This window comes from Leptodactylus fuscus, chromosome 8 (genome assembly GCF_031893055.1).
Source record: "Leptodactylus fuscus isolate aLepFus1 chromosome 8, aLepFus1.hap2, whole genome shotgun sequence".
Taxonomy (NCBI): domain Eukaryota; kingdom Metazoa; phylum Chordata; class Amphibia; order Anura; family Leptodactylidae; genus Leptodactylus; species Leptodactylus fuscus.
Genome location: NC_134272.1, coordinates 88112326 through 88136078, shown reverse-complemented (window position 1 = coordinate 88136078; position 23753 = coordinate 88112326). Strand labels below are relative to the sequence as shown.

The 23753-nt window shown below is 41.6% G+C and overlaps 1 long non-coding RNA gene across 1 annotated transcript in view; it reads left to right on the top strand.

Moving 5' to 3' along the window:
- Positions 1 to 12868, top strand: part of LOC142216652 (uncharacterized) — a 59399-nt gene extending 46531 nt beyond the window's left edge. The window contains exons 3-4 of the long non-coding RNA XR_012717360.1: positions 843 to 902; positions 11626 to 12868. This is a non-coding gene — a long non-coding RNA (uncharacterized LOC142216652). The remainder of the gene's footprint in view (positions 1 to 842; positions 903 to 11625) is intronic.
- The last annotated feature ends 10885 nt before the right edge of the window (positions 12869 to 23753 follow it).

Sequence of the window (23753 nt, the reverse complement as noted above, 5' to 3'; positions counted from 1 at the left end):
ACAAGATAGGGGTCTTGCAATTCCCTGTATAAACTGAAGGCACTGGCCCCCACTGATCAGCAAAACAGGATTTTCATCTCAGCCTATAGTTAGTGAGCGGCCTTCACATTTTCCAAATTAGCGAAAATTAACGCCCTCCCTCCCCTCGCCCCTCTGCCTTCCAGAACCTCTTAACAGATAGCTAAATCTCTGCACATTGGTTCATGGAGAAGACCCCCTTCCATCTCAAGTAACTGGAAAATGTCATAGAGCACTTTGTCCAATTCATAAGACATTTCTGTAATCTGCCCATGTTTATGGGGGTCTTATTCCTCTTCATGTGGTTACGGTATGGTGTAGTGCAAAAGTAACCCCTCATTCACATCTGCATTTGTATTCGGTTCGGAGAAGTCCGCATGGGGACTCCCCAAACAGAATACCAAACGCAATTGAAAGTGGTGTGCAGAAAAAGCACACGGATCCCTATAGACTATAATGGGGTCCGTGTGCTTGCCGCCAGATCTTCGCACAAAGTAGTTCACAATCTACGTTCCTATCCGCATGATTTGTGCAGCCAGCACGCGGCAAGCACACGGACCTCATTATAGTCTATGGGGATCCATGTGCTTTTACTGCACACCACTTACAATTGCGTTGGGTATTCAGTTTGCGGATTTCTCTGAACGGAATACAAACACGGATGTGAATGAGAGGTAAGAAACCTATATTTTGTGGGTTGACAGGCAGAGGGACTAAATGCAAATTGGGATCTGTTCATTTGCTGTCATATGAAATTAAAAACTTCCTATTAGAACCAGGTTTGCCCATCGTTGCTTATTAAATTGTGACTTTTCATTTTCTAGGTGAAACTTTGTATTTCCCAGACATCCACTGGTGGGTAAAGGGTTGGAGACAACCTACAGGTGAGTTCGGGCCTCTGACACCACTACCATCTAAGCTACCATGATGCTGCCCCGCCTTTGGATATAACCATTGCTTGACAGATGACATCCAGTATATTAGTATATCCCAATAATATGTGGCCTGTAAATATAGCCAGTGGTGCTGAGTCACCCCGGTGTATATAACTAGCCCACTTTGTGTATATTACAGCCCCGGCGTCCAGTGTCTGAATGAGTCAATGTACGTTTCAGTGTCACCTTCCTAGAAGTCACCTGACAGCTCTCCACCCCTGGATTCCTGGGCCAGAAAAGAATACTAATATCTACTTTCAGAGGCTTTATTTATAGGCTATGACTAGCACAGGACCCTATCAGATCACCTTCCAAGCAACAGGGTATGTGTCGTGGGTGGGAGCTGGGTAAAGACTAAGGCCCTGTTCACATTGCACTTCAGCCTTCTGTAGGGAGGATATAATGACGTGTACCTCTAAAGGAAGGCAATATGGTGGGATACATCACTAAATGCTACCATTATTGACAAGGGATATCTTTTAATCCCACTATATCCCTCTGCTGACACATATAAGACCAGCGTATGTCCAAAGAACACTCTATATACATATGCTAGGTGACGATTTCCTGTGAATACGTTCATTATATACGGTAGGAACTTCCCTGGCACATACTTTGACGGTATTTGACGTTGTCTAATATACAATCATTGTTTGCACCATATCAGTCCCCACCATGATATTTGCACCTTTTCTAGTCAGACTTTTCTCACCCTGTTTTAGTTTACAGAATATTGTGCATGCTGTAACACTGTAACCAGACCTGTCAGGCGTACATAAAAAAAAATCGAACATACACATGGCTGCATATACAGGCCTGTAATAATACAAAGCTGTGTGTATGTGACCAAAGAATTGAATGGATGATAAAGCACAGGGTCACGTATGTGGAGTCTAAATGTCACGTTAGGGCGTTGTATGCGATTCATGTGTTAATATAAGTTGTGCTATTTCTCATCTCTCGTTCTCAGATGTCCTTTCTTCGTTCTCATGGCAGTGAAGCAGTTAAGTGTGTGTGGTCGCCGGCGCTGGGTCATGGTGTCTGCAGGCAGCTGCTCTCTGTTTATCTCCAGTCCTCACTGTTTGGTTCTCCAGTTTTTTGACAGGATTCAGCTGGAGCCGCGGAGGGGGGGTGTCAGGGTGGCGGAAAGGACAAAAGTCCCCAAGGCCGTCACCAACCACAGTCACACATTTCACCTTCTGCTAGAGAACATCCGCCCCAAAAAAACATAAAAGAAATTAACTTCTTAGTTCTATCTATTTATAGAAAAGCTGGGTGACAACCAATATAATCTGTCATGCATTGTCAGCCATCTTTCTTCAAATCCTTAATGGCTAACCTGCCTACTTTGTGGAAAAGCAAGGTGGGCTTTAGGGGTGCACAAGCTGTATCTACACTAAAGGGGGCGCCACTGACACATGAACGCTGCCTCCCAATCCTATACTTAAATATATAGAATGTCACATCAGGACGCAGTCATATTGTCTAGTTTATGGATTCAGCAATGCTATCTTGAACTACCAATACTGTCCATTAGAAAATCTTTGTTGCCCATAGTATCCAATCACGGTGCAGCTTTCATTTTATATTCTACTACTGAAAAATGAAAGCTGCTCAGTGATTGGTTACTATGGGCACCAAAGACAGTTTTTAATTTAGATCATCTTCACACTGTAACGTTGGGCAGCTAAGGGCTCGTTCACATCTGCGTCGCCCTCTCCGTACTTGAGGTTTCCGTTTCCTGCCTAAAACACAGGCAGGAGACGGAAACCTGCAGGAGTCTCTCTCACCCATTCATTTGAATGGGTGAGAAAGCTGTCCGGCCGTGCGCGGCAGTGAGCGTTTTGCGCTCTCCGCCGCGAAACCGGGTTTTATAATCCGGACACAGAGTCGGACATGCAGTACTCTGTGTCCGGATAAAAAAATCCGGTTTCGCGGCGGAGAGCATAAAACGCTCACCGCCGCGCACGGCCGGACCCGGTCTATGGTTTCCGTCTTCTGGCATGCAGAAGACGGAAACCATAGAACGGAGACCCCAGACGCAGGTGTGAACCCAGCGTAAGACTGTTTTGCGTTTCAGTTTGATAAATCTGTTTTGGTTGCAGTTTTGGAAATTGCAGCATGTCGACTATACCTATAGAAACACTGGCGGCTTCCCTATAGGCATACCTCCCAACTTTTGAAGAACCGAAAGAGGGACAAAATGTGCGGCGCGCCATGGCAAATTTAGCCACGCCCACTTTTATGTTGACTCCACCCATTCTCATTAATTTTTCATGTGCCCGCACACAGTATAATCCTCCTACAGTCACCCGTAAATTATATGTCCCCCCTCTATCTCTCCCCCAGTTTCATGTCCCCCTTCCATCTCTGCCCCCAGATTCATGTCCCCACATCTCTGCCCACAGTGTCATGCCGTCCTCTCCATCTCTGCCCCAGATTCATGGCCCCCATTTCTGCCCACAGTTTCATGTCCCCCATCTCTGCCCCAGTTTCAAGTCACCCCATCTCTGCCCCCAGATTCATGCCCCCCCTATCTCTGCCCCAGATTCATGTCCCCTCCATCTCTGCCCCAGATTCATGCCCCCCCATCTCTGCCCCAGATTCATGTCCCTCCATTTCTGCCCCCAGTGTCATGCCGTCCTCTCCTTCATCTGCCCCTAGTTTCACGTTCCACCTCAGTGTACACATTAAACTTACCTTCTCCTCGCTCCCCCGCCTCTCTCTCCGCGCCTCTGTCTCTCTATCTCTCGCACACAGTTGTAGACTCGATGTGACATCATCACATTGCGCCTACACAGCCAGTAGGCGGCGTGCAGCGGCGAAGCAAGGAGCTGAGCTGTGACAGCTCCTTGCTTTAGCCGCGTATGTGTTCAACTCAGATCTGCGTCCAGAGGACATACCTCCCTCCAACCAGAACTACGGGACACGTCACCGAAATCGTGAATGTCCCGCGGAAATCGGGACGGTTGGGAGGTATGCTATAGGTATAATGGAAGCAGAAAGTCCGGCAAGGAAGCCTCTGTGAAAAGAAACGCAAAGCGTTGCCACCGCAGTTACAGTGACTGGTGCTTCAAAGGCTGCGCCAGAGTCTCCATTGCAGAAACCACCAAAAATTGGTAGAGAGAAAAGTCCTTCACACTTTGCCGATTTATTTTCCCTGGACTTCAGTATTTTAGCACCAATATACACAATGTAATACGCCATGTAAAAACTTACAGTCAGAAAAATCATCTGCAGAATCTGTGTCAGAGATGCGAGGTCGGGCCACGGTCTAGCAACTGATACTGTTGGGGGCCGACATGTGTCCTTATGATTTAATGGGGTGTATGTGGTCACCCTCCAGTCTCAGGGCATATTTGGCACTGACAATGCGATAAGAAAGGTCATACTGCTTTTTAGGGATTTTTTTGTATAGGGGGGAATGCTCATATGTCTCCTTACAGACAGCAGAGGACACGGCCGGCCGGCAGTTGTCAGGATCTTTCACTGTTACCTTTCAGTCATGGAATGGCAGAAAATAACCATCAGTTTTATTGCTGTAACTCTAGTCCAGTCGGACATGTGTGTGCAGAGAGGGGGGAGAAATATCTATAATATGGGGAAGGGTAAAAAGTCAGACCGACCACAACAGACAAGAGTCATGGCGGCGATCACCTATAGGCCTCTATAGATACATCACTACTGTTCCATCACTGCAAATCTGTAGTCAATGTGTCCCAAAGTCTGTGACTTTTTTATGCAAGATATTTGGTGTAAACTGATAAAATAATCTGCCCCTACAAGTTCTATATCCCAGAATAGAGATAAAAAGATATTACAGATATACTTCTGCTGGCGTCATGCATAGCAATACCTTTCCTGCATGACATTCGCATACCAAAAGTATTAAATCTATATATTATTTCATGCTTCCTCATTGGCTGTATCACATTAGTGAGCGTGTGAATATAACTTTACATGGAAAGGAATTTTGTGTAATAAAACGCCTGTACAGTTTCAGAGGGGAAGGTATAGATTTACAGAGCAGACGACATTTTATTATACAAGGCCTAAACATACCAAGGATATAAGCTAATGCATCAGCGTCCTGCCTTCTCCTATAGGAGCGTAAACCAAACTGACTATGGGTGGTCCTGCTAATGGCGAAGATGCATTACTATAAAGTCCATCATGCTATGTGGAAAAGTAATCTCATAAGGGAAACATAGTGACGAGAAAACCTGAGCAAAGCCTAACATCTTGGATCTAGACTAAGTACAAGTGAAATAAAAAAAAATTATAATCATATTACCTGTATAATACTGCCCCCTGTGTACAAAATAATATAACTACTATAACACTGCCTCCTATGTACAAGAATATAACTACTATAATACTGCTCCTATGTACAAGACTATAACTACTATAATACTGCTCCTATGTACAAGAATATAACTACTATAATACTACTCCTATGTACAAGAATATAACTACTATAATACTACTCCTATGTACAAGAATATAACTACTATAATACTACTCCTATGTACAAGAATATAACTACTATAATACTACTCCTATGTACAAGAATATAACTACTATAATACTACTCCTATGTACAAGAATATAACTACTATAATACTACTCCTATGTACAAGAATATAACTACTATAATACTGCTCCTATGTACAAGAATATAACTACTATAATACTACTCCTATGTACAAGAATATAACTACTATAATACTACCTCCTATGTACAAGAATATAACTACTATAATACTACTCCTATGTACAAGAATATTACTACTATAATACTACTCCTATGTACAAGAATATAACTACTATAATACTACCTCCTATGTACAAGAATATAACTACTATAATACTACTCCTATGTACAAGAATATAACTACTATAATACTACTCCTATCTACAAGAATATAACTACTATAATACTACTCCTATGTATAAGAATATAACTACTATAATACTACCTCCTATGTACAAGAATATAACTACTATAATACTACTCCTATCTACAAGAATATAACTACTATAATACTACTCCTATGTACAAGAATATAACTACTATAATACTACTCCTATCTACAAGAATATAACTACTATAATACTACCTCCTATGTACAAGAATATTACTACTATAATACTGCTCCTATATACAAGAATATAACTACTATAATACTGCTCCTATGTACAAGAATATAACTACTATAATACTGCTCCTATGTACAAGAATATAACTACTATAATACTGCTCCTATGTACAAGAATATAACTACTATAATACTGCTCCTATGTACAAGAATATAACTACTATAATACTACTCCTATGTACAAGAATATAACTACTATAATACTACTCCTATCTACAAGAATATAACTACTATAATACTACCTCCTATGTACAAGAATATAACTACTATAATACTGCTCCTATGTACAAGAATATAACTACTATAATACTACTCCTATGTACAAGAATATAACTACTATAATACTGCTCCTATGTACAAGAATATAACTACTATAATACTGCTCCTATGTACAAGAATATAACTACTATAATACTACCTCCTATGTACAAGAATATAACTACTATAATACTGCTCCTATGTACAAGAATATAACTACTATAATACTGCTCCTATGTACAAGAATATAACTACTATAATACTACCTCCTATGTACAAGAATATAACTACTATAATACTGCTCCTATGTACAAGAATATAACTACTATAATACTACTCTTATGTACAAGAATATAACTACTATAATACTGCTCCTATGTACAAGAATATAACTACTATAATACTACTCCTATGTACAAGAATATAACTACTATAATACTACTCCTATGTACAAGAATATAACTACTATAATACTACTCCTATGTACAAGAATATTACTACTATAATACTACTCCTATGTACAAGAATATAACTACTATAATACTACCTCCTATGTACAAGAATATAACTACTATAATACTGCTCCTATGTACAAGAATATAACTACTACTAGCTGGTACCCGCGACTTCGCCTGCGGTGATTGTAGCAGTGGGTATATACAGGCGCGGGGAAGGTTTTGGTACTGTGTATAAGGTATGGGATATGAAATGTAACTTTGTATCTTGTTTTTGCTGTAATTCAGAGAATCCGTGAGACTTTTGTGTTGCAGTTACTTTGTATTTGAGCTGCTATATATACGGTGTTGTGAGAAACTTTACATAGTGACTTTGGGACAGAAGTATTTGAAGTTAACCCTTTCCCGCCGATGGCATTTTTTGTTTTTCGTTTTTGACTCCCCTCCTTCTAAACTCCATAACTTTTTTATTTCTCCGCTCCCAGAGTCATATGAGGTCTTAATTTTTCCTGGGGCAAATTTTTCTTCATGATGCCACCATTAATTATTCTATATAATGTACTGGGAAGCAGGGAAAAAATTCAGAATGGGGTGGATTTGAAGAAAAAATGCATTTCTGCGACTTTCTTACGGGCTTTGGTTTTACGGCGTTCACTGTGCAGCCACAATGACCTGTCCCCTGTATTCTGTGCTTCGTTACGATTCCGGGGATACCAAATTTATATGGTTTTATTTACATTTTGACCCATTAAAAAAAATCCAAAACTGTGTTAAAAAATTATTTTTTGAAAAGTCGCCATATTCCGACAGCCGTAACTTTTTTATACGTGCGTGTACGGGGATGTATAGGGCGTCTTTTTTTGCGGGAACGGGTGTACTTTGTAGTTCTACCATTTTTGGGAAATGTTATTGCTTTGATCACTTTTTATTCAAATTTTTAGCAGAATCAAAACAGTGAAAAAATGGCAGTTTGGCACTTTTGACCATTTTTCCCGCTACGGCGTTTACCGAACAGGAAAAATATTTGTATAACTTTGTAGAGCGGGCGATTTAGGACACGCAGATACCTAACATGTATGTATTTCACAGTTTTTAACTACTTTTATATGTGTTCTAGGGAAAGGGGGGTGATTTGAATTTTTAATCCTTTTTATTTATTTTTTTTATATTTTTTTTACTTTTTTTAAACTTTTTTTTTTGCATTTATTAGACCGCCTAGGGGTATTGACATGGGTGGGCGGTGTCGCGGATTGTCAGAGTGGTGGGGGCAAACATGGCTGCTCCGGAGCGTTAAAGAGTGCCTCCTAGAGAATCGTTAAGGTGAGGGGCAAAGTGGTAAAGTCTATGTATATGTGATTGTGTGGGGTCAGGGGCGAGGCTGTAGGGGGCAATAGGAATTTTGTGGCTTGCTATGGTCCAAAGTGTGTGAGATTGCAGAGATGGTGGTGTGAGTTTGGGTTTTGTGGGGGTCCTGGCACAAACGTATGTGCGCTATTGTGACGAAAAGTAGCCTATTGTTTAATCGAGTGTAATAACTATGTTTGTGGAAAATTTCAGCCAAATCGGTGGAGCGGTTTTTGCGTGATTGACCGCCAAACATCCGAACATCCAAAGGGTCCTGGGAAAAACGTATGTGAGCTATTGTGACGAAAAGTAGCCTATTGCGCAATCGAGTGTAGGGACTATGTTTGTGGAAAATTTCAGCCAAATCGGGGTCCAAAGTGTGTGAGATTGCAGAGATAGTGGTGTGAGTTTGGGTTTTGTGGGGGTCCTGGGAAAAACGTATGTGCGCTATTGTGACAAAAAGTAGCCTATTGTTTAATCGGGTGTATTAACTATGTTTGTGGAAAATTTCAGCCAAATCGGTGGAGCGGTTTTTCCGTGATTGAGGAACAAACATCCGAACATGCAAATATCCAAACCCACAAACCCACAAACCCACAAACTCACAAACTTTCACATTTATAATATTAATAGGATAATACTGCTCCTATGTACAAGAATATAACTACTATAATACTACCCCTATGTACAAGAATATAACTACTATAATACTACTCCTATGTACAAGAATATAACTACTATAATACTGCTCCTATGTACAAGAATATAACTACTATAATACTACCCCTATGTACAAGAATATAACTACTATAATACTACCTCCTATGTACTAGAATATAACTACTATAATACTACCTCCTATGTACAAGAATATAACTACTATAATACTACCTCCTATGTACAAGAATATAACTACTATAATACTGCTCCTATGTACAAGAATATAACTACTATAATACTGCGCCTATGTACAAGAACATAACTACTATAATACTACCTCCTATGTACTAGAATATAACTACTATAATACTACCTCCTATGTACAAGAATATAACTACTATAATACTACCTCCTATGTACAAGAATATAACTACTATAATACTGCTCCTATGTACAAGAATATAACTACTATAATACTACCTCCTATGTACAAGAATATAACTACTATAATACTACCTCCTATGTACAAGAATATAACTACTATAATACTACCCCTATGTACAAGAATATAACTACAATACTACCCCTATGTACAAGAATATAACTACTATAATACTGCGCCTATGTACAAGAACATAACTACTATAATACTACCTCCTATGTACTAGAATATAACTACTATAATACTACCTCCTATGTACAAGAATATAGCTACTATAATACTACTCCTATGTACAAGAATATAACTACTATAATACTACCCCTATGTACAAGAATATAACTACTATAATACTGCTCCTATGTACAAGAATATAACTACTATAATACTACCTCCTATGTACTAGAATATAACTACTATAATACTACCTCCTATGTACAAGAATATAACTACTATAATACTACCTCCTATGTACAAGAATATAACTACTATAATACTGCTCCTATGTACAAGAATATAACTACTATAATACTGCTCCTATGTACAAGAATATAACTACTATAATACTACTCCTATGTACAAGAATATAACTACTATAATACTACCTCCTATGTACAAGAATATAACTACTATAATACTGCTCCTATGTACAAGAATATAACTAATATAATACTACCTCCTATGTACAAGAATATAACTACTATAGTACTACTCCTATGTACAAGAATATAACTACTATAATACTACTCCTATGTACAAGAATATAACTACTATAATACTACTCCTATGTACAAGAATATAACTACTATAATACTACCTCCTATGTACAAGAATATAACTACTATAATACTGCTCCTATGTACAAGAATATAACTACTATAATACTACCTCCTATGTACAAGAATATAACTACTATAATACTACCTCCTATGTACAAGAATATAACTACTATAATACTACCTCCTATGTACAAGAATATAACTACTATAATACTGCTCCTATGTACAAGAATATAACTACTATAATACTACCTCCTATGTACTAGAATATAACTACTATAATACTACCTCCTATGTACAAGAATATAACTACTATAATACTGCTCCTATGTACAAGAATATAACTACTATAATACTACTCCTATGTACAAGAATATAACTACTATAATACTGCTCCTATGTACAAGAATATAACTACTATAATACTGCTCCTGTGTACAAGAATATAACTACTATAATACTACTCCTATGTACAAGAATATAACTACTATAATACTACTCCTATGTACAAGAATATAACTACTATAATACTGCTCCTGTGTACAAGAATATAACTACTATAATACTACTCCTATGTACAAGAATATAACTACTATAATACTACGTCCTATGTGCAAGAATATAACTACTATAATACTGCTCCAATGTACAAGAATATAACTACTATAATACTGCTCCAATGTACAAGAATATAACTACTATAATACTGCTCCTATGTACAAGAATATAACTACTATAATACTACTCCTATGTACAAGAATATAACTACTATAATACTGCTCCTATGTACAAGAATATAACTACTATAATACTGCCTCCTATGTACAAGAATATAACTACTATAATACTGCTCCTATGTACAAGAATATAACTACTATAATACTGCTCCTGTGTACAAGAATATAACTACTATAATACTGCTCCTGTGTACAAGAATATAACTACTATAATACTACTCCTATGTACAAGAAAATAACTACTATAATACTACTCCTATGTACAAGAATATAACTACTATAATACTGCTCCTGTGTACAAGAATATAACTACTATAATACTACTCCTATGTACAAGAATATAACTACTATAATACTACGTCCTATGTGCAAGAATATAACTACTATAATACTGCTCCAATGTACAAGAATATAACTACTATAATACTGCTCCTATGTACAAGAATATAACTACTATAATACTGCTCCAATGTACAAGAATATAACTACTATAATACTGCTCCTATGTACAAGAATATAACTACTATAATACTGCTCCTATGTACAAGAATATAACTACTATAATACTGCTCCAATGTACAAGAATATAACTACTATAATACTACTCCTATGTATAAGAATATAACTACTATAATACTACCTCCTATGGTCCTTTATATTTATTTTACATCCTTTTATTTTTTTCTAATTGTCTTTAGTTTAGACAATGCAGATATATATCTGGAGACAGAGCAGGTGAATACAGAAGTGTCTTTGTCTTTAGCCGTGTTGCTTTCTTTTCGGGGTGTCTTATCTTTCTGCTCTTATCTTCCTTCGCTCTCTCTCCTCTCTCCATATACAGACATTATTCCCGATGCCCCGTCTCTTCAGTGTACCACGTTGGCTCCCGTCCCAGAAAGTCATCATAGAAAACCCAGCAACCTCTAACAAACAAACAGGGGGATGAGCGCCGGGAACATTCTACTACCTGCCGCCGGGTCCTATCAGCTGCCGCCACGTCTGCGCCTCTTTTCAGCTGAGATGTCGGGTTTTGAAGTTCAAAGTGACATGTATCTTTACTGGACTATTTTTATATGTAAGGGAAACCCCAGAATAACACGTCTTACTTTGCAGCGAGATGTGAATTCACCGCCCGGGCATCTTGCTGGGTAAATACAACGACTGTTACAGTCACTACATTGGAATGGAAGACAGGAAATCCACTTAGACACACAGGACCCCAGTCTAGAGGCTTCTGTTTTATAGGGGCACTAACACCCCACCTGTAGTTCTCTACTACTGTATATGTCACCTTTTGAGTCTTCTCATTTTAACCCTTATGAACATGTATCAAAATTAATGAAACATTTCTTATCTATCTGAGGAAGGTTCAACCATCAATGTAAAGCAAAAATCCTCATTTGCACCCCGAACGATCCGATGGTCACTTGCATTGTCTACCTGAAGAGTGGCGAGAGAAAATGTCCTGCACGGAGAACCACAGACACCCAACAGACCCAATTATAATCAATGGGGTCCGTCAGACTCTGTATGTAAACTCTCTTTAGCGTTGCACCTTTCCATTTTCCTGGTCCTCAATGGATCAGAACAATGGAGAGGCAATGCTAGAGTAAACCTAGTCACTTATGACATGACTGATTTATCCACCAGGTCCAGGAGATTTGTCAGCTCTTCCAGAAGTCCAAGAGGTCATCCATTTTTCAGGAGCCTCCCAGATATTCCAGGAAAGTTAGCAAGAAAGATATAAAAGTATTTAGCATTTACATGTAGTGTCCTCCTGATAACCAGCCATGATGTCCTTATTGTGGTCAGGTTATCTTCTCATACATGTAGTGTCCTCCAGATAACCAGCCATGATGTCCTTATTGTGCTCAGGTTATCTTCTCATACATGTAGTGTCCTCCTGATAACCAGCCATGATGTCCTTATTGTGGTCAGGTTATCTTCTAATACATGTATTGTCCTCCTGATAACCAGCCATGATGTCCTTATTGTGGTCAGGTTATCTTCTCATACATGTAGTGTCCTCTCCTGATAACCAGCCATGATGTCCTTATTGTGGTCGGGTTATCTTCTCATACATGTAGTGTCCTCCTGATAACCAGCCATGATGTCCTTATTGTGGTCGGGTTATCTTCTCATACATGTAGTGCCCTGCTGATAACCAGCCATGATGTCCTTATTGTGGCCAGGTTATCTTCTCATACATGTAGTGTCCTCCTGATAACCAGCCATGATGTCCTTATTGTGGTCAGGTTATCTTCTCATACATGTAGTGTCCTCCTGATAACCAGCCATGATGTCCTTATTGTGGTCAGGTTATCTTCTCATACATGTAGTGTCCTCCAGATAACCAGCCATGATGTCCTTATTGTGGTCGGGTTATCTTCTCATACATGTAGTGTCCTCCTGATAACCAGCCATGATGTCCTTATTGTGGTCGGGTTATCTTCTCATACATGTAGTGTCGTCCTGATAACCAGCCATGATGTCCTTATTGTGGTCGAGTTATCTTCTCATACATGTAGTGTCCTCCTGATAACCAACCATGATGTCCTTATTGTGGTCAGGTTATCTTCTCATACATGTAGTGTCCTCCTGATAACCAGCCATGATGTCCTTATTGTGGTCAGGTTATCTTCTCATACATGTAGTGTCCTCCTGATATCCAGCCATGATGTCCTTATTGTGGTCAGGTTATCTTCTCATACATGTAGTGTCCTCCTGATAACCAGCCATGATGTCCTTATTGTGGTCAGGTTATCTTCTCATACATGTAGTGTCCTCCTGATAACCAGCCATGATGTCCTTATTGTGGTCAGGTTATCTTCTCATACATGTAGTGTCCTCCTGATAACCAGCCATGATATCCTTATTGTGGTCAGGTTAGCTTCTCATACATGTAGTGTCCTCCTGATAGCCAGCCATGATGTCCTTATTGTGGTCGGGTTATCTTCTCATACATGTAGTGTCCTCCTGATAACCAGCCATGATGTCCTTATTGTGGTCAGGTTATCTTCTCATACATGTAGTGTCCTCCTGATAGCCAGCCATGATGTCCTTATTGTGGTCGGGTTATCTTCTCATACATGTAGTGTCCCCTCCTGATAACCAGCCATGATGTCCTTATTGTGGTCGGGTTATCTTCTCATACATGTAGTGTCCTCCTGATAACCAGCCATGATGTCCTTATTGTGGTCAGTTTATCTTCTCATACATGTAGTGTCCCCTCCTGATAACCAGCCATGATATCCTTATTGTGGTCAGGTTATCTTCTCATACATGTAGTGTCCTCCTGATAACCAGCCATGATGTCCTTATTGTGGTCCGGTTATCTTCTCATACATGTAGTGTCCCCTCCTGATAACCAGCCATGATGTCCTTATTGTGGTCAGGTTATCTTCTCATACATGTAGTGTCCTCCTGATAACCAGTCATGATGTCCTTATTATGGTCCGCTTATCTTCTCATACATGTAGTGTCCTCCTGATAACCAGCCATGATGTCCTTATTGTGGTCGGGTTATCTTCTCATACATGTAGTGTTTTCCTGATAACCAGCCATGATGTCCTTATTGTGGTCAGGTTATCTTCTCATAAATGCAGTGTCCTCCTGATAACCAGCCATGATCTCCTTCATACCTCCCAACTTTTGAAGAACCGAAAGAGGGACAAAATGTGCGGCACGCATAGCGCGCTGTGGCAAATTTAGCCCCGCCCACTTTTGTGTTGGCCCCACCCACTCGTTAATTTTTCATGTGCCCGCACACAGTATAATCCTCCTACAGTCACCCGTAAATTATATGTCCCCCCTTTATCTCTCCCCCAGTTTCATATACACCCTTCATCTGCCCACAATTTCATGTCCCTCTTCCATCTCTGCCCCCAGATTCATGTCCCTCCATCTCTGCCCCCAGATTCATGTCCCCCATCTCTGCCCCCAGATTCATGTCCCTCCATCTCTGCCCCCAGATTCATGTCCCTCCATCTCTGCCCCCAGATTCATGTCCCCACATCTCTGCCCCCAGATTCATGTCCCACATCTCTGCCCCCAGATTCATGTCCCTCCATCTCTGCCCCCAGATTCATGTCCCTCCATCTCTGCCCCCAGATTCATGTCCCTCCATCTCTGCCCCCAGATTCATGTCCTCTCCATCTCTGCCCCCAGATTCATGTCGCCCATCTCTGCCCCCAGATTCATGTCGCCCATCTCTGCCCCCAGATTCATGTCCCCCATCTCTGCCCCCAGTTTCATGTCCACTCCATCTCTGCCCCCAGATTCATGTCCCTCCATCTCTGCCCCCAGATTCATGTCCCCACATCTCTGCCCCCAGTTTCATGTCCAATCCATCTCTGCCCCCAGATTCATGTCCCTCCATCTCTTCCCCCAGATTCATGTCCCACATCTCTGCCCCCAGATTCATGTCCCACATCTCTGCCCCCGAGATTGCTGTCCCTCCATCTCTGCCCCCAGATTCATGTCCTCTCTATTTCTGCCCCCAGTGTCATGCCATCCTCTCCTTCATCTGCCCCCAGATTCACGTTCCACCTCCACATTAAACTTACCTTCTCCTCCGCTCCCTCGCCGCTCTCTGCCCGCCTCTCTCGCTGACACATGGGGCTGAAGCAAGGAGCTGACACAGGTCAGCTCCTCGCTTCGCCGCTGTGTCTCTCTCTCGCTTCGCTGCTGCCGCCGGCTCCTGGCTTATACATCGCGTCTACAAGCCAGGAGCCGGCGGCAGCGGGGAAGCGAGGAGCTGACACAGGTCAGCTCCTCGCTTCAGCCACATGTGTCAGCGAGAGAGAGACGCAGCGGCGAAGCGAGCACGCGAGCAGCTTCAGCCGCATGTGTCAGGGAGAGAGGCGGGCAGCGGGGAAGCGAGGAGCTGACCTGTGTCAGCTCCTTGCTTCAGCCGCGTATGTGTTCAACTCAGATCTGCGTCCTCTGGTTCAACGCAGATCTGAGTTGAAATCGGGACATACCTCCCTCCAACCGGGACCGCGGGACATGTCACCAAAATCGTGACTGTCCCGCGGAAATCGGGACGGTTGGGAGGTATGTCTCCTTATTGTGGTCAGATTATCTTCTTATACATGTAGTGGCTCTGACTGATATCTGCCCCCTTTATTGGCCCCCACAGAGTGACTTTCGGCTCCTGTCTATTGGATTACTTCAGCAGGTAACCGCCAATACTCATTTAGTCGCCCCCCTCCTGCCCCCTGGCCTCCACTGCTTTGGCTCCAGCCTGTTGCTGCATATTACATCCTAAAGCTGATGTGTCTTCTGTACATTGGAAATGTGCTGTGCCTCCTGGAGGCCAAAGTGGAGACGTCTGTAGGCAGAAGTGGGTATAGGTAAGAGAATATCGGCTGTTACCTGCTGGACTACTGACACCAGTATAGTGCACTGTGTAATGTGTTTGGTGCACAGACAGGTGCACTGCTCACAGATTTTGTAGCGTATTCCTGCACATCGTGTACCACATCGCCATCTACTGTTCAGCAGTCATTACAGCACAGGATGAAATTCATAACAACAATTACAATAAAAAATGAATGCAGATTGTAAATGCAGTAAAATACCCTAAATCCAGCGATCCCTAACCCCCTGTCATTGTTCTTATCACAGAATTACTTAATGATCTGCAATATACAATATCTGCCAGAAGGAAGAGCGAGGAAATAACTCAGGCAAGCTGAATAGACTTATACAATGGAATTGCTTAAGATTTACATAATTCTCTCTATACACTGACTTCTGTATGTGAGCACATTAGATGTTAAGTAACCGTGAAACCCCTATATTGGATGTAGAGGGGCATGAACTGTATGTAAGGCGCCAGATTCGGCTGGATGGTTTGTGATAAGATTTTCCCATTTAAACGGTTATTGAGATAGATGCAACACTCTGCATACAGATGCAACATTCTGCACATGGGGCGCACTTCATTACAAGCTATTCCAAATCCAGACCATACTCTGTTGTGGGATACGCTGCCCTCTTATGATGCATGGTGAAACCAAGACATCTAGCATGACTGGTCTGAATTTGGAGCACAGTCTGGAGAGTGACTATCCCTGCTGGAACTATGTATACTAAGTAAATATATATATATATTGTAAAGAGTTGCCCAGATGGAGCCCATAGATTATTGCTGGCAGCGCCGTAATTGTAGAGATTTTCGTTATTGGACATTTTACATGGTAACTGTTGGGCTGCAGGTAGACGCGGGCCCGGTGTCATTGTGGGAAAGGGCTGAGAATCAGAAGAATGTGGGGGGATTAGGGTGTGTTGACTATTGGCCGATCAGGGAGGATCTGCGTTCTCCGTTCCAGGCAGCTAACAAGGCGTAAGTTCAATAATCACATCGCATTGCACCTGGGATGGCAGAAGAGGCGGGCGCCCCGGGCACAACCGAGGATTCTCAGCCCATCTGCAGCCAAGCAGACTTAAGTTTTTGTGAAAGCTCAGCAATCTGCTGCCTGGCCCGGAGCAGCTGCTTCACACGTCTCACAAGACCACAACCTCTCATGTCCTGAGCTCACAGGCTGCATGTATGCAGAACATACAACACGGACATCGACATGTATGCAGAACATACAACACGTACATCTACATGTATGCAGAACATACAACACGTACATCTACATGAAGGGGTTCACGTCTGCAAATCTGGTGTGTGCGAAGGTGATGGAAGGAATCTTGTCAATATCCCTGGAGGTTTAGAGTAGTCCCTGGCAGCTAGGGCAGTCAGTGAAAGGGTTAATAGATACATCCCTTGTGGTCTAGGACAGCAATGGGGTTACTATCAATTGTTCTGGTGGGCTAATGTCTGTATTCCTGGTGGCCTAGGATAGTGAAGGAGTTATTGCCTATGGTCCTGGTGGTGTAAGTGGTTCATGTTCTCCTTTCTGACAGTGGCAGGCTGTGTACCGTAAATCTTCTCACTCCAGTGCACCGCAGGGCAGGGGGAATACATTTATTATATACAGACTGTGCCATCAAAGGAAGCTAGAAGGGTGATCAAAGAGGTTTAAGCAGCCCTTGTGTGGTGAGGGTGACCAGTGGCCCCAGTGGCTTCTGGGTCTGGTTATGATCACTGTGATCCCAATTACAGTCACACCACTGTCTGCAGCTGCAGCGCCCTTCACAGGCCCATGGGAGGAGAACGTGTGAGGGTCACCTTGTACTATGGTCTTCTAGAGTCAGACCTGACTTAATAGCTCTGAGAAGAAAACCTCTGAAGATTTGTTTGGTCTTGGGTTCAGACAACTTGGCTTTCAGGTTCCTCTTGAACCAAACTTGTTTAGATAGAACTGCATACCACCCAACCGTCCCGATTTCCGCGGGACACTCACGCTTTCCTACCCCGGTCCCGCCATCCCACGCAGCTCCCTACATGTCCCTTTAATAATTTACTAATCAATCATTCCTCCGATCACCACCTGCTCTAATAACAGATAAAAGGCTGCAGTGATCGGAGGAACGCATTACTATGGTTCAAGGACCTTGTGTAACATCACACGGTCATGTGACTAGGTGGGCGTGTCAGTGTCCCATGCATTGAAGAGAGAAGAGATCCGTGTAAGGTACTGAGAAGGGAGGGGGGATGTGAGATGCAGGATGGAGAGAGAGAGAGAGAGTGTCTGTGTGTGTCATCATACTGGGGGCAGAGATGGAGGGGGGACATGAAACTGGGGGCAGATGAAAGGGAATATGAAACTGAGGGAGAAATGGAGGGGGGGAGATGAAACCGGGGGCAGAGATGGAGGAGGCGACATGAAATGGAGCAGATAAAGGGGGCACTTAAACTGGGAGACAATTGGAGAGGGCATTAAACCGTGGGAGGAGCTGGAGGGGGACCTGTCTGCCTCTAGTTGCCCCCAGTTTAATGTCACCCTCCAGCTACCCCTATGGTTTAATGTCTGCTTCTAGTTGCCCTGTGTTTAATGTCCCACTTCATCTGCCATTTATTTATTGCCTCCTCCAGCTACCCCCATTGCTAATGTCCCCCTCCAGCTGATCCAGTTTCATGTTTAAACTGGGGCACCAGGAGAGGGACTTAATAAATGGTGGTTACTTTTTACACCCCCCTGGGCCTCCACCTATTATATACTGACGTCTGAAGACACCCCAGAGTATAATAATGTCACTGACCATGGGTGACGAAACCCAAAAGTTTTGTGTTCAAACAAACATGAAACTTTAGGAAAACACAGGGAGAATCTGATTCATTCCAAACAGGTCTGAGTAATAATAGTGTGTGATTATATATGTGACATACTGTGCACATTATAAGTAGGATTATATCCTGATACATTATACAGCAGTACAGTCAGATACTATACAGCTAGCGTACATATACTGCCTCATTCATATACCGTCAGCATTCATATACTGCCAGCGTACATATATAGCCTCATTCATATACCGCCTCATACATACAGCCAGCATACATATACAGACAACATTCATATACTGCCAGCATACATATACAGCTGAATTCAAATACCGCCAGCATTCATGTACAGCAGCGCGTCACTTCTACACTGGGATCCTTTCTGTGATCTGACAACAGGGTATTTTAGCCTAAGGATTATATGGGCTATTTTTGGATCCTATGTCATATTTTACATTTGTTATTTTCCGCATTAATATGTTTGGTGAATATAGAATGAATGAACATCTATCTATCTATCTATCTATCTCCTATCTATCTAATCTATCTCCTATCTATCTCCTATCTATCTATCTATCTATCTATCTATCTATCTATCTATCTATCTATCTAATCTATCTCCTATCTATCTATCTATCTATCTATCTATCTATCTCCTACAGTGTTGGCCAAAAGTATTGGCACCCCTGCAATTCTGTCAGATAATACTCGTGTTCTTCCAGATAATGATTGCAGTCACAAATTCTTTGGTATTATCTTCATTTAATTTATCTTCAATGGAAAACCACAAAAAGAATTGTCAAAAAGCCAAATTGGATATAATTCCACACCAAACATAAAAAGGGGGTGGACAAAAGTATTGGCACTGTTTGAAAAATCATGTGATGCTTCTCTAATTTGTGTAATTATCAGCACCTGTTACTTACCTGAGGCACCTAACAGGTGGTGGCAATAACTAAATCACACTTGCAGCCAGTTGAAATGGATTAAAGTTGACTCCACCTCTGTCCTGTGTCCTTGTGTGACCACATTGAGCATGGAGAAAAGAAAGAAGACCAAAGAACTGTCTGAGGACTTGAGAAGCAAAATTGTGAGGAAGCCTGAGCAATCTCAAGGCTACAAGTCCATCTCCAAACACCTGAATGTTCCTGTGTCTACCGTGCGCAGTGTCATCAAGAAGTGTAAAGCCCATGGCACTGTGGCTAACCTCCCTAGATGTGGACGCAAAAGAAACATTGGCGAGAGATTTCACTGCAAGATTGTGCGGATGGCGGATAAAGAACCTCGACTAACATCCAAACAAGTCCAAGCTGCCCTGCAGTCTGAGGGTACAAGTGTCACCCCGTACTATCCGTAGAGATCCTGCTCCCCTATTGCTATATCCTGCACATATAGAGAAGAGGAGATCCTGCTCCCCTATATCATACACATAGAGAAAAGGAGATCCTGCTCCCCTACTGCCATAACCTGCACACATAGAGAAGAGGAGATCCTGCTCCCCTATATCATGCACAAAGGGAAGAGGAGATCCTGCTCACCTATCTCTATCACCCACACAGAATAAGAGAATCTGCTCCCATATATCTTACACACAGGGAAGAGAAGGTCCTGCTCCCCAACTGCCATATACTGCACATATAGAGAAGAGGAGATCATGCTTCCCAATTTCTATCACACAGAGGCAGAAGAGTAGATCCATACACTGCCCATATAGAAAAAATGAGATCCTGCTCCCCTATATTATAGAAACAGAGAAGAGGAGATCCTGCTCCCCCACTGCCATATCCTGCACATATAGTGAAGAGGAGATCCTGCTCCTCTATCTCTATCACACACACAGAGAAGCAGTAGCAGCATGGAGGACAATATATAGCAGTACTGAGCAGCGCAGATATTAATCCTACTCTGAAGGAAGGTTGAAAATACTTATAGAACCAACATCTCTATATGTGTCTCTGACTCTGCAGCTGATCCCTTCTTCTACTCTTCTCTCCATAGACTTCTCTGGGAAGCATATAACTTTAAATTAACAAATGTTATCAGTCAATGTAATTGATCAGTGTAGGAGGAAGTGTAGAAGTGGCCACCACTAGGGGGAGCTTATTATCAGGTTCTATCTAAAAAAAAAATCTGTAGAAAGAAATCAACATGTGTATTATCTCTGTACTGTGACATCACTGTGTGTATTATCCCTGTACTGTGACATCACTGTGTGTATTATCTCTGTACTGTGACATCACTGTGTGTATTATCTCTGTACTGTGACATCACTGTGTGTATTATCTCTGTACTGTGACATCACTGTGTGTGTTATCCTGTACTGTGACATCACTGTGTGTGTTATCCTGTACTGTGACATCACTGTGTGTATTATCCTGTACTGTGACATCACTGTGTGTATTATCCTGTACTGTGACATCACTGTGTGTATTATCCTGTACTGTGACATCACTGTGTGTATTATCCTGTACTGTGACATCACTGTGTGTATTATCCTGTACTGTGACATCACTGTGTGTATTATCTCTGTACTGTGACATCACTGTGTGTATTATCTCTGTACTGTGACATCACTGTGTGTATTATCCTGTACTGTGACATCACTGTGTGTATTATCCCTGTACTGTGACATCACTATGTGTATTATCTCTGTACTGTGACATCACTGTGTGTATTATCCCTGTACTGTGACATCACTGTGTGTATTATCTCTGTACTGTGACATCACTGTGTGTATTATCTCTGTACTGTGACATCACTGTGTGTATTATCTCTGTACTGTGACATCACTGTGTGTATTATCCTGTACTGTGACATCACTGTGTGTATTATCTCTGTACTGTGACATCACTGTGTGTATTATCTCTGTACTGTGACATCACTGTGTGTATTATCCTGTACTGTGACATCACTGTGTGTATTATCTCTGTACTGTGACATCACTGTATGTATTATCCTGTACTGTGACATCACTGTGTGTATTATCCCTGTACTGTGACATCACTGTGTGTATTATCTCTGTACTGTGACATCACTGTGTGTATTATCTCTGTACTGTGACATCACTGTGTGTATTATCCTGTACTGTGACATCACTGTGTGTATTATCTCTGTACTGTGACATCACTGTGTGTATTATCCCTGTACTGTGACATCACTGTGTGTATTATCCTGTACTGTGACATCACTGTGTGTATTATCCTGTACTGTGACATCACTGTGTGTATTATCTCTGTACTGTGACATCACTGTGTGTATTATCCTGTACTGTGACATCACTGTGTGTATTATCCTGTACTGTGACATCACTGTGTGTATTATCCTGTACTGTGACATCACTGTGTGTATTATCCTGTACTGTGACATCACTGTGTGTATTATCCCTGTACTGTGACATCACTGTGTGTATTATCTCTGTACTGTGACATCACTGTGTGTATTATCTCTGTACTGTGACATCACTGTGTGTATTATCCTGTACTGTGACATCACTGTGTGTATTATCTCTGTACTGTGACATCACTGTGTGTATTATCTCTGTACTGTGACATCACTGTGTGTATTATCCCTGTACTGTGACATCACTGTGTGTATTATCCTGTACTGTGACATCACTGTGTGTATTATCCCTGTACTGTGACATCACTGTGTGTATTATCCCTGTACTGTGACATCACTGTGTGTATTATCCTGTACTGTGACATCACTGTGTGTATTATCTCTGTACTGTGACATCACTGTGTGTATTATCCCTGTACTGTGACATCACTGTGTGTATTATCCTGTACTGTGACATCACTGTGTGTATTATCTCTGTACTGTGACATCACTGTGTGTATTATCCCTGTACTGTGACATCACTGTGTATATTATCCTGTACTGTGACATCACTGTGTGTATTATCCTGTACTGTGACATCACTGTGTGTATTATCCTGTACTGTGACATCACTGTGTGTATTATCTCTGTACTGTGACATCACTGTGTGTATTATCCTGTACTGTGACATCACTGTGTGTATTATCCTGTACTGTGACATCACTGTGTGTATTATCCTGTACTGTGACATCACTGTGTGTATTATCTCTGTACTGTGACGTCACTGTGTGTATTATCCCTGTACTGTGACATCACTGTGTGTATTATCCTGTACTGTGACATCACTGTGTGTATTATCCCTGTACTGTGACATCACTGTGTGTATTATCTCTGTACTGTGACATCACTGTGTGTATTATCCTGTACTGTGACATCACTGTGTGTATTATCCTGTACTGTGACATCACTGTGTGTATTATCCTGTACTGTGACATCACTGTGTGTATTATCCTGTACTGTGACATCACTGTGTGTATTATCTCTGTACTGTGACATCACTGTGTGTATTATCCTGTACTGTGACATCACTGTGTGTATTATCCTGTACTCTGACATCACTGTGTGTATTATCCTGTACTGTGACATCACTGTGTGTATTATCCTGTACTCTGACATCACTGTGTGTACAAAAGTAATTGGTAAAACAAAGTTAGCCAAGTCCATCTATTTGCCGCCTGGAATTGGTGCAGATTTCCATTCATCCCAATCTAGTGGGTTAGATGGGAATCTGTCATACAGTCCCATGTGAATGACGACTTTGACATGTTACATGTATGATGCCTCCGTATTAGCGGTCCTGGATGAGCCTATTCAGGGGTCTGCTGAGCTGGCGGATTTCGCTTCCCCTATAGATATTTGCATTGGCCGCCTTTCTTTCTACATACAATTAGGTTAAAAGTTTGCCCAGTACT